The 10,210-nt window shown below is 43.1% G+C and overlaps 1 long non-coding RNA gene across 3 annotated transcripts in view; it reads right to left on the bottom strand.

Moving 5' to 3' along the window:
• Positions 1-947: 947 nt before the first annotated feature.
• The window catches only part of LOC147035306 (uncharacterized), a 29,030-nt gene continuing 19,767 nt past the window's right edge, over positions 948-10,210 (bottom strand). For all 3 annotated transcript variants that reach the window (XR_015061766.1, XR_015061778.1, XR_015061805.1), the window contains exons 2-4: positions 4,842-5,031; positions 3,270-3,399; positions 948-2,068 (exon numbers count right to left, since the gene is read on the bottom strand). This is a non-coding gene — a long non-coding RNA (uncharacterized LOC147035306). The remainder of the gene's footprint in view (positions 2,069-3,269; positions 3,400-4,841; positions 5,032-10,210) is intronic.

Genomic DNA, 10,210 nt, shown 5'->3' with positions numbered 1-10,210 from the left:
CTAGTTCATCTACCTTTTGATTGTTGTCACTGGCTAATACTAGCTCATCCACCTTTTGATGGTTGTTTTTGACTAATACTAGTTCATCCCCCTTTTGATGGTTGTTGTTGGCTCATACTACTTCATCCCCCTTTTGATGGTTGTTGCTGGCGAATACAAGCTCATCTACCTTTTGATTATTGCCATTGGCTACTACTACTTCAACGACCTTTTGTTGGTTGTCGTTGGCTAACACTAGCTCATCCACCTTTTGATGGTTGTTGTTGGCTAATAATAGCTCATCCACCTTTTGATGGTTGTTGTTGACTAATACTAGTTCATCCACCTTTTGATGGTTGTTGTTGAGTAATACCAGTTCATCAACCTTTTGATTGTTGTCACTGGCTAATACGAGCTCATCCACCTTTGATGTTTGTTGTTGGCTAATCCAAGCTCATCCACCTTTTGATGGTTGTTGTTGGCTAATACTAGCTCAACCACCTTTTGATGGTTGTTGTTGACTAATACTAGCTCATCCACATTTTGATGGTTGTTGTTAGCTGATACGAGCTCATCCACCTTTTGATGGTTGTTGTTGACTTATACTAGTTCATCCACCTTTTGATGGTTGTTGTTGGCTAATACAAGCTCATCCACCTTTTAATGGTTGTTGTTGACTAATACTAGCTCATCCACCTTTTGATGGTTGTCCTTGGCTAATACTAGATCATCCATTTGATGGTTGTCGTTGGCTAATACTAGCTCATCCACCTTTTGATGGTTGTTGTTGGCTAATACGAGTTCATCCACCTTTGCATGCTTGTCGTTGGTTAATGCAAGCTCATTTGCATCACAACAACGGTTCGTTGTCGTGATGGTTTCATAATTTTTATGATGGCATCTTTTAACATCTCAAGGGTTTCACCCACTCAGGATGTGTTTTTACTCACACCAAATACTCTGAAACTTCGTATTCATTTAAAAAACTTTCTTTCAGACAGAAAAATGAGGAAAAGAGAGGGAAGAAAAAAAAATTCAACCAACAAAGAGTGCGAAGAACAAGCATAGATAGGTACACATGTTTGCAGAATGACCTAGCACAGCACATGGCTGGAAGAATGAGATGTATCAGAATGCTAAATTTTGAAGACGTTCATTTTATAATTAAAATATGTTGTAGAATGCAACATTGATAAGTATGCCACAATGTATATCGTGCTCGCAGGCGTGGAGATTAGCCAATCAGTCCACTGTAAATATTTCATATTGCATCAATCTTCTCTTGAACTTTCAAAGATTTACCCTATGTAATATTGATGAGTTTAACAACCTCCATGATAACCCAGCCCACAAGGTGACATCATGTTCCCCAAGCAATAACTTTAGCACATGACATCATGCTCCCAGAACATTCAAATTTAGATACGACATTTTCATCTTCAACGGCCAAAATTATCCCCACGTTCTTGTGGGATTGGCTGGGGGAAGCTTGGCCCAAGTCTTTCACAAACCGGATGGCCAAGCCTGATGCTCGATTAAGGTTAGAACAGGAATTTGGAATCGGCTGCATACGGATAAGTAAATAACCTCTAGGCTATCCTGCAAGCCCAAATGAGGATACGACATCATGTTCACAGAACATTCACCATACACGATACAACATCATGCTCCCATCATAATCACTCATATTAGATAACATGCCAAATATTCCACGATGCAGATGGTTATTTTTACTGAAACATGAACAACATCATTTATCTTTGCAAGTCGATAGATCTCTATGGACAAAACATTCATGTAGTTATAGACAGTTTTCAAAAACAAAAGAAACTACGAGGGCACTTGGTAGAGCCCACACCTCTCCCACGCAATACCTGATCCAGTAAAACATATTGGGCCCATTACAATTTTGAAATTTCTTGCGATATATCGTTTTTGGTCCTAACTCTCAATGGTGAAGAATCACTTAAAAAATTCTAGTCCTCTGATCCGGATCCAGATCTTCACCAAAATTGAATCAACGATTTAACCAACACCCAACGTGACCACCAAATTCCCTCTGAATCCATCCACAACTTTTTGAGATATCCTGCACACAATCACAGACAGACAAACAAACAGATAGAGGGGTGAGAAAACATAACTTTCTTCCACCTTCAGTAGTGGAGGTAAAAAAAAAAGGAAAATGAAACACTTTATAGCATTTCAAACCTGCTTTTTGTTTTTATCGTTGTTGTTGTTATTATTATTATTATTATTATTATTATTATTAATAGTAATGATAATAACTGGTCTCGTAATGAAGTTGTTTTGTAAGGATGACGATTCAAGGAAAGAAGACCCGTACAACCATAATTACAGACAAGGCTTTACTCGGTAGAATGGTGAACTCATGGGAAGAAGAGAGCCGCTTTAAGGATTGCTCTGCATTGAGACAAAGGAGTGCCTGGCTCATTACGAGCTGTTCTTAATTGTCTCTACAAGACTTAATTAGTCGGCGGTTGCCCTGAGGAAGCAACGCAGCTGTGTGTGTGTGTGTGTGTGTGTGTGTGTGTGTGTGTGTGTGTGTGTGTGTGTGTGTGTGTGTGTGTGTGTGTGTGTGTGTGTGTGAAAAAGAAAAAAAGAAAACGCTGGGTAGGGATCCCTGCCAGGAGGGTCCACTCATGCCTGACGTGCCGTCTGCAATCTCATCGTTTGTTGCTAGGGTGATAATAAATGACGTGCGCATTGAGGGTGCGGTAGCTGACTCGAATGCTTCAATGAGCCATTTTCAATAGCAACTTGTCCTCTATAAGATTGCGTTGTTGGATTTACTTATTACATTCTGTCCGAGTGGTGGGTTTGTACGTGCTGCCTAAATTACAGCACTCTCATAATAATGCTCCGAAAGCCATAAAAGCTTGAAATTATATCCTACATAGGAATAAAGTGAGTACCGGAGAGTGAAGTCAGGCTCTCATGAAGCTTTGAAGGTATGGGAAGAGTCAGGTGCTCTGGATTTGGAAATGCTAACATGTGAGTCATCTGTATTATTAGAGCAATTGGCAACCTTCAAGGAGCAATTGTGTAGGGTACAGACAGAGTAGGTGTATTATCGCAATAAGCTGTGAAGGTCGAGGTAGAAAGAGACCAGGGTGGAGGAGCATGGAGTTTGGTAAGCATTGTTCTTAAGGATAAGCAGAAGTATTCATTAAAAAAAATACCGGAATCGAGTCTAACTTACATCACTATATGAGTAACTAGAAGGGCATTCAGTAGAGCGCATACCTCCGCCAGGTTGAAGAGTTTACCTTTGTAGCCCACTGATAGGCCGAATCTGAATCCAGATCTTCACCAACATCAAAATCGGATTGCTCTTGTCACACACGCAACCTGTCCACCACATTTCCTCCGAATCCGTCGATAACATTTTGAGATATCCTGTTCACAAATAGACAAACAGATGGATAGACAGTGGTGAAAACATAACCTCCACCCACCTTCGTTGGCAGAGGTAAATAGGGACTAGTTAAGAAAATATCTCGGCAAGAAAAAAGGGAATATGAAAAGGATATAACCAGGAATATGAAACATAACAGCAAGACATTCTTTAAGTACATAAGGTGTAATGAAAATGTTAAGACAAGTGTGGTCTCCTTGAGCAATAGCACCGGGAGAATGAGTATATTATGAGGTCGAGATGGTAGACTTATACAACAGTTTCTTTGCTTCTACATTTACGCAGGAACAATCAGGAGAACTTCCAATAGTAGAGAGTCTCTATCTCATCGGTGAGAAAGGGAAAGGGCTTCTTGAGAAGATCCAGGTAAGAGTGGAGGAAGTAAAGAAACAGCTAGAAAAGATTTAAGGGATGATAAAGCTCCATTGCCTGATAGCGTACATCCTAGAGTGTTGTGGGAGGTGACGCAGCAGATCATCATGTTATTAGGCACAACACAAGAGGTTATGAGCTCAGGTAGGGGGCTTGTGGAGTGTCTGGTCAGGTAGCTAACTGGATTGAAAACTGGCTTAGTGGTAGGAAGCAAAGAGTGGCTGTGATTGGGAGGATGTCTTGCTGGGAGGATGTAAGTAGTGATGTACCTCAGGATCAGTACTCGGACCATGACTATTCAATATTTACATCAACGATTTGGATAGTGGGGTGAAGAGTAGGCTTTCCAAATTTGCACATAGCATGGAGCTTGGAGGTGAGATAGACAGCAGAGGGGATGATCTGATTCAGGAAAGGTGCGATACATTAATAAATTGGGCAAAAGATTGGCAGATGCAGTTCAACACAAGGAAGTATAAAGTATAATGGGTGGGTAAGAATATTGAAATACAAGGGTCAATCTTGGAGCATGTAACTTGTGGGTAGGTTCTGAGGAGGGAAGGGGGTGGGGAGGCTAGTAATAGATGCTGGGGAGGTTGGGGTAAGCAGACAACACAGTGACAGTCAGACATAGTTAAAGCAAAGGTAATAAAGTTTTGGGTTGCATTCGCAGAGGTCAAATTATAAATCAAAAGAGGTGGGAATCCAGTGTTAACTCTGTATATGAATCCAGTGAGGAAGGCCTCATCTGGAATATAATGTGCAGTTTTTGTCAACACAACTCAGGAATGACATAGTTGTCATCGAGAGGGTAGAGCATGGAGCAACGAGATTAATCCTGGACAGAGCTAAATTAAGATGTGAGGAGCAGCTGAAAGATCAGAGAGGAGGCGATTATTAGGGGATCTTATGGAAATGTTTAAGACAATGAAGGATAGAGAAAAAAATTCGGGAGTATTTCAGCAGATTGGACAGTGACACGACAAGGGGCACAGTTTAAGAGCAAATAAGGGGAGTTAGGAAGGTTTTAAGGCAGGGGTCTTTCACTCACAGTGATGAATGCATGGAATGGTCTTCCTGCAATGGTCGTGGCAGTAGAGTCAGTGGATAGTTTAAAAATTGAGTTGAATATGTATCTGGAAGGATTGGGGATGAGGGAGTAGAGTACGAAGATGTTGGCGTGCTTACGAGGGATTGATGCACCAAATAACCTCCTCCTGCGTTGAAGATCCCTGGGTTCCCTTGGAAGGTAAACATTACAACGTTAGTGTCTGATAAAGAGACTCCATTTATTATTTCAGATAAAAATAAAAGCTGAAAATATCCAAACAGCTCTTCAAAACAAAATGAGGCATTCATAATTACAAAATGACCACAATTAATCTTTCGTCACACGTAAACATTTTAATTAGGGCAGAAATAATGTAAACAATGAGCGTTTTGTTGTTGCTGTGTGATAAGGTGAAATTACATCCATAATTTACTCATTTTCTTCATTATTGTTTTCAAATTGCACCACATTGAAGGCTGTTAGGCAGGAGCAAAATAACAATTGTTTGTTTCATGAATACTTGTATTTAGTAGCTGTCTGTTTAATATGGGGAGGGGAGGATGTGGTTGGAGGGGAGTGTGGGCAAGTGCATACACTACAGGGAAGGAGGGCTTCAGGAGGTTGTGTATTGTATGCGAGAATAAACATCAAGATGCATGAACATCTTATTTGTAAAATTGTCCCCAAATTATTTTTCTGCATTATTAAAGCCCCTATACCTGATGTAAGGTGTATTTCTGCAAATCAGTGCCCGCAAATCTTTGATTGTACCTCTGGGTTTCTCAAAGCCCAATGAGTAGGAAATCACGACTTAGGTTTTTCTCGAATTTTTCTGCCAAAGGCCAAGCTGTATCTCGGCGGATCCGGCTGTGACTTACGGAATGACTTTTTGCATCAATAATGAGAATAAAAACTTTGTGGGGTTGACATTTTCTAACTTTGACCTAATTTTGAAGTTCATGACCCAATAAAAAGGTCTCTTCAAAACAAGGGACACTGGATACCATTGGCCAGAGTCACAAAGGCCAGGCGAAATGGCAGAGCTGAGCTGTTCAGTCAGTTGAGGAATGAAATTGTACATGCACTAAGGGTGGATAAGTAGGCCTACGTGTGAAGAATCTGTGAGGAGGAAGAACATCACCTGTGGTCAAGTGATTATCGTCCTGTTTACAGGAGAATTTGCGCATTGTGTTCCTCCAAGCCCATCCCTTAGTAGACTGCAGTTAGAGCGGAGGGTGGTGGGCTCTTGGCAGAGGAGTCCGAAGTGAAGGCCCGCTGGGCCGGTTACTTTGAGCAGCTGTACCAGGCTTATCCACCAGCTGGATATCAGGGATGTTATTTCCCAATTGCTGACCCTCAAATCAACTGTGATCCATCTTTGGTTGTGGAAACACAGGCTGTGGTGAACCGGTTGAAATGGGGTAAAGCTTCTGGGATCTGTGGCACCCAAGCTGAACTTCTTGTTGGACTCATGTTGTTGCATGCAGTTCTCTGCTGTGCCTGGAACACAGGCATCATCCCAAGTGACTGGGCGGGGGGCCTTGTTATCCCTCTCTGGAAAGGGAAGGGTGATCGCCAGGACTGCAACAACTACCAAGGGGGTGATGCTGCTCTCAGTGCTGGGAAAGGTCTTTGCTCGGATAATTGTTGATAGGGTTCGCCACCATCTGCCTGAGCGCCAGTGCCCAGAGCAGTCAGCCTTTACACCAAAGAGGTCAACGATTGACCGCATCCTTACTCTTTGGGTCCTCACTGAAAGCAGACAAGATTTTCGGCAGGGGCTGCTTGCAGCCTATGTTGATATCTGAAAAGTGTTCGATTCAATGAATCGGGATGCCCTCTGGAAGATTCTTGGCCTTCATGGGGTGCCAACAAAACTGCTCAATCTGATGTCTGAACTACATTCTTGTATTGAGAACATTGTGAGATGTGGTGGTACCATCTCTGACTTATTTCCAGTTGTTACTGGAGTTTGTCAGGGGTGTGTCCTAGCCCCCACACTTTTCAGCACTTGTATGGACTGGATTCTGGGGAGGATGTCAGAGAGATCAAGCTGCAGCATATCGTTTGGGAATGTCAAGATCTCTGACCTTGATTTCGCAGATGATGCAGTCATCTTTGGGGAGACTCTGGATATCATTTTGGGGGCCCTCGATGTGCTGAATGATGAGTTGGAGCCGCTGGGATTACGGGTTTCCTTGTTCAAAACTAAGATCCAGGCTTTCAATGACATATTGGATGCTGCTATCTTGTCTGCACCTGTTTGTGGTGATGATGTTGAGGTCACGGAGAGATTCACTTACCTTGGCAGTGATATTCATGTCTCTGGTGGCAGTGAGCCAGAGGTTAATAGACGTCTGGTTCGGGCCTGGGGAGTCATGGATTCACTGGATGATGGGTTGTGGTGCTGCCAGCACCTATGCAGGAGAATGAAAGTCTGAGTCTTCAGGTCCTTGGTGCTTCCTGTCTTGCTCTATGGATGTGAGACAGACTCTGACCAGGGAGCTTAGACGGACAGTTTATTCCTTTGGTACCAGGTCTCTTCGTGGAATCCTCAACTATCGCTGGTCAGAATTTGTGTCCAATGAGTGGTTTCTGAGAACGACTCAAAATTAGATTTGCTACATGCATAGTCCGTGAGCGTCAACTGCGGCTGTATGGACATGTGGCTTGTTTCCCTGACTGATCCTGCTCATCACATTCTCTGAGCGAGGGAGCCTTATGTGTGGAAGATGCCAATGGGCCGACCACATGCGTTGCGGTTGCATCAAGTTGATCAGCATCTCAAGGAGATGAAAATTGGCTGACATCTTCCTGTGGGATGGACAGACAGAGGCCCCCGGAGTACTGGCAGAAACTGGACGCAGCGTTGCACTGCTCCAGCACATCCTCCCATTCCTGACCTGACCTGACCCAATTATAGACATTTAAACATTTTCTACTGTAACTCGACTATGGTTTTTCCAATCAGAACGAAATTGCCCTCTCTAGATTGGATAAAGCAAGGCACATTTAAGCCTAATTGACATTATACCCCTCTGGGTTAAAGGTCAAGGTCAAATGGCGGCCTGAAAAAAAAATGTTTTTTTTTGTCATTGCTCAATTTTCCTAATGCGGAATCTCAAAGGATGCTTAATCTTCCAAAATGTTCTCAGATCATAAGTGTACCTACACTGAAGATGTGCACCTGTTATTTCATTCATGTGCTTGGCCTACTTTTTTCGGATTGTGACCCAATCAACAAAAAATACCTTTTTGACCATAAATTGAATAATTTTCCTTTGATTTTCATGATATTGAGCTTTTTGATATTGAGCTGTAGATGATATTTTGATATTTTTGATATTGAGCTGTAGATGAAAACACATTTTATTAATTTGCACTGCCCATAAATGTTGAAGGTCAAGGTCATATGGAAGTCTGAGAAGATCACTGGCACCGGTGGATGCTTATTGTGGATCGCAGATGTCTAGTTTTAATTGAAACTTCATTCTGGTTATTGAGAAGCCATCACACCTACATATTGACTTGATCTGAGAGTTTATGTTCCAAATGCAAACCCCGTTCTTATCATGAACTGAATCGAGATTTGCCTTTGTCGAAACTTCATCATGAACTTGCACACTTCACTCAGGAATAATTCATTGTTATTCAGCTTTCTTTAACTCTTCTCACCCTCTACCCTAATCGCAATCACACTCCTTCCAGCGAAGTTTGGATGTTTATTTGTGGAGTGTGTGTGTGTGTGTGTGTGTGTGTGTGTGTGTGTGTGTGTGTGTGTGTGTGTGTGTGTGTGTGTGTGTGTGTGTGTGTGTGTGTGTGTGTGTGTGTGTGTGTGTGTGTGTGTGTGTGTGTTTAGGAGATGTTGCCAGAGATCAAGGTGAAGCCCAGATTGCTGAAACCAGTGTTTAGCTCACATGGACTTCAGTCCGGTGAACTTGTGTGATCGAGCAGTGTCAGTGGAATCAGTCAGTCAGTGAGTCTGCAAACACTTCGGTCATGATCACTGAACCAAACACACGATTTTGATGAAACTTGCTCAGCAGTTCATATCTGATGTCAAATAAAGGTTTATTGACCGCATCAAAATCTGCGCTCATTGAGAGATTTTACGGGGGGGGGGGTGGGGTTGATCGCCCAAAATGGGTATTTTCTCTCTTCTCCGAAACTGTACACAATTTCAATTTTTGTTTTTTTTGTGTACCTTGATGAGGCTCGTATGAGAGATAACACACAACACACAGCAAGGGGGGGGGGGCATGAAACAAGAGGGGAGGGAGTGGGAAGGACAAAACAGTGGGGAACAGACAAATGAGGAGGTCTGTGGAAGGGAGAGGGATGGGGAGGGGAACATGTGGTATACAACATGGACATTACAGGGACTTTCAGGAAGGAAAGCAGTGAATTTGAAGGAGGTGGATTTGGGGTGGATTAACGGGGGTAGAAAAGATCGAAGATTTGGATTGTGGATGATAAGAGGTGGTGGTGAACAGCTGTTGTGAATGCCTGGAGGGAAGAATGGGATTGAACATAGTGAGGGAGTTTATTCCAAAGGCAGGAAAAAAGAGGAATGAAAGAGTGAAGATGAGCAGTGATTCGTGATTTTGGTAGGTTTACCAAACGGGGGTTGTTGACGGACGTTGAGCGCCCTGCGGAAATAAGGCAGGGACAAATCGCAGTCACAGCAGGGAAGGCCATAGAGGACCATAGAGGAGACGGTAGAAGACAGAAAGACCACTGACCTGTCTGCGGTGAGAGAGTGAGAGGCCCAAAGACTCAGCCTCATCGCGGGAGATGTAAGTGATCCGAAATGCCTTGGTTTCCACAGCGTGAGACCAAGAAAGGTGGAAGACAGGAGCACCAGCCCAGAGGGGGGAGCAGTGCTCCATCAGGCTGTGGACAAAAGCTTTGTGTGTGGTCAGGAGCTCGGGTGGGCCGAGGAAGGACTTTGAACGATGAAGGATTCCCAGTCGGCGACTGGCTTTGGAGCCCAGGTTGGAAATGTGGCTTTCTCTGGAAAGATCATTGCAGATAGTGAGACCCAGAAGCTTGAAAGAAAGGACTTATTCCAGAGGATTGTTCAGAAAGTGTATGGGGGCGGCGGGGGTGGATTCCAAATGGTCCTTTCTGAGAGACATCGTGAGAGTGTGAGATTTGTCCGGATTGAAAGACATGTTCCACGTGTTGGACCAGTTTGTGATTTTACCCAAATTTCTTCTTCTTCTTGCATATGGTAAATATACATTGTGCTAAAGTTTAATGTCCAGGTTCTGCAGCCATGTGGCCGCTTCAGGGATGAGTTGGTGGAGAGGTCAAAGTCTTCCCAATAACTTCTGCAAGGGACAGTATGATGTGATCTGTTTCATTGT

Source organism: Eptatretus burgeri, chromosome 1 (genome assembly GCF_056783735.1).
Source record: "Eptatretus burgeri isolate ZD-2024b chromosome 1, Ebu_testis_v1, whole genome shotgun sequence".
Lineage (NCBI taxonomy): Eukaryota > Metazoa > Chordata > Myxini > Myxiniformes > Myxinidae > Eptatretus > Eptatretus burgeri.
This window is presented reverse-complemented; position numbering and strand designations above follow the sequence as displayed.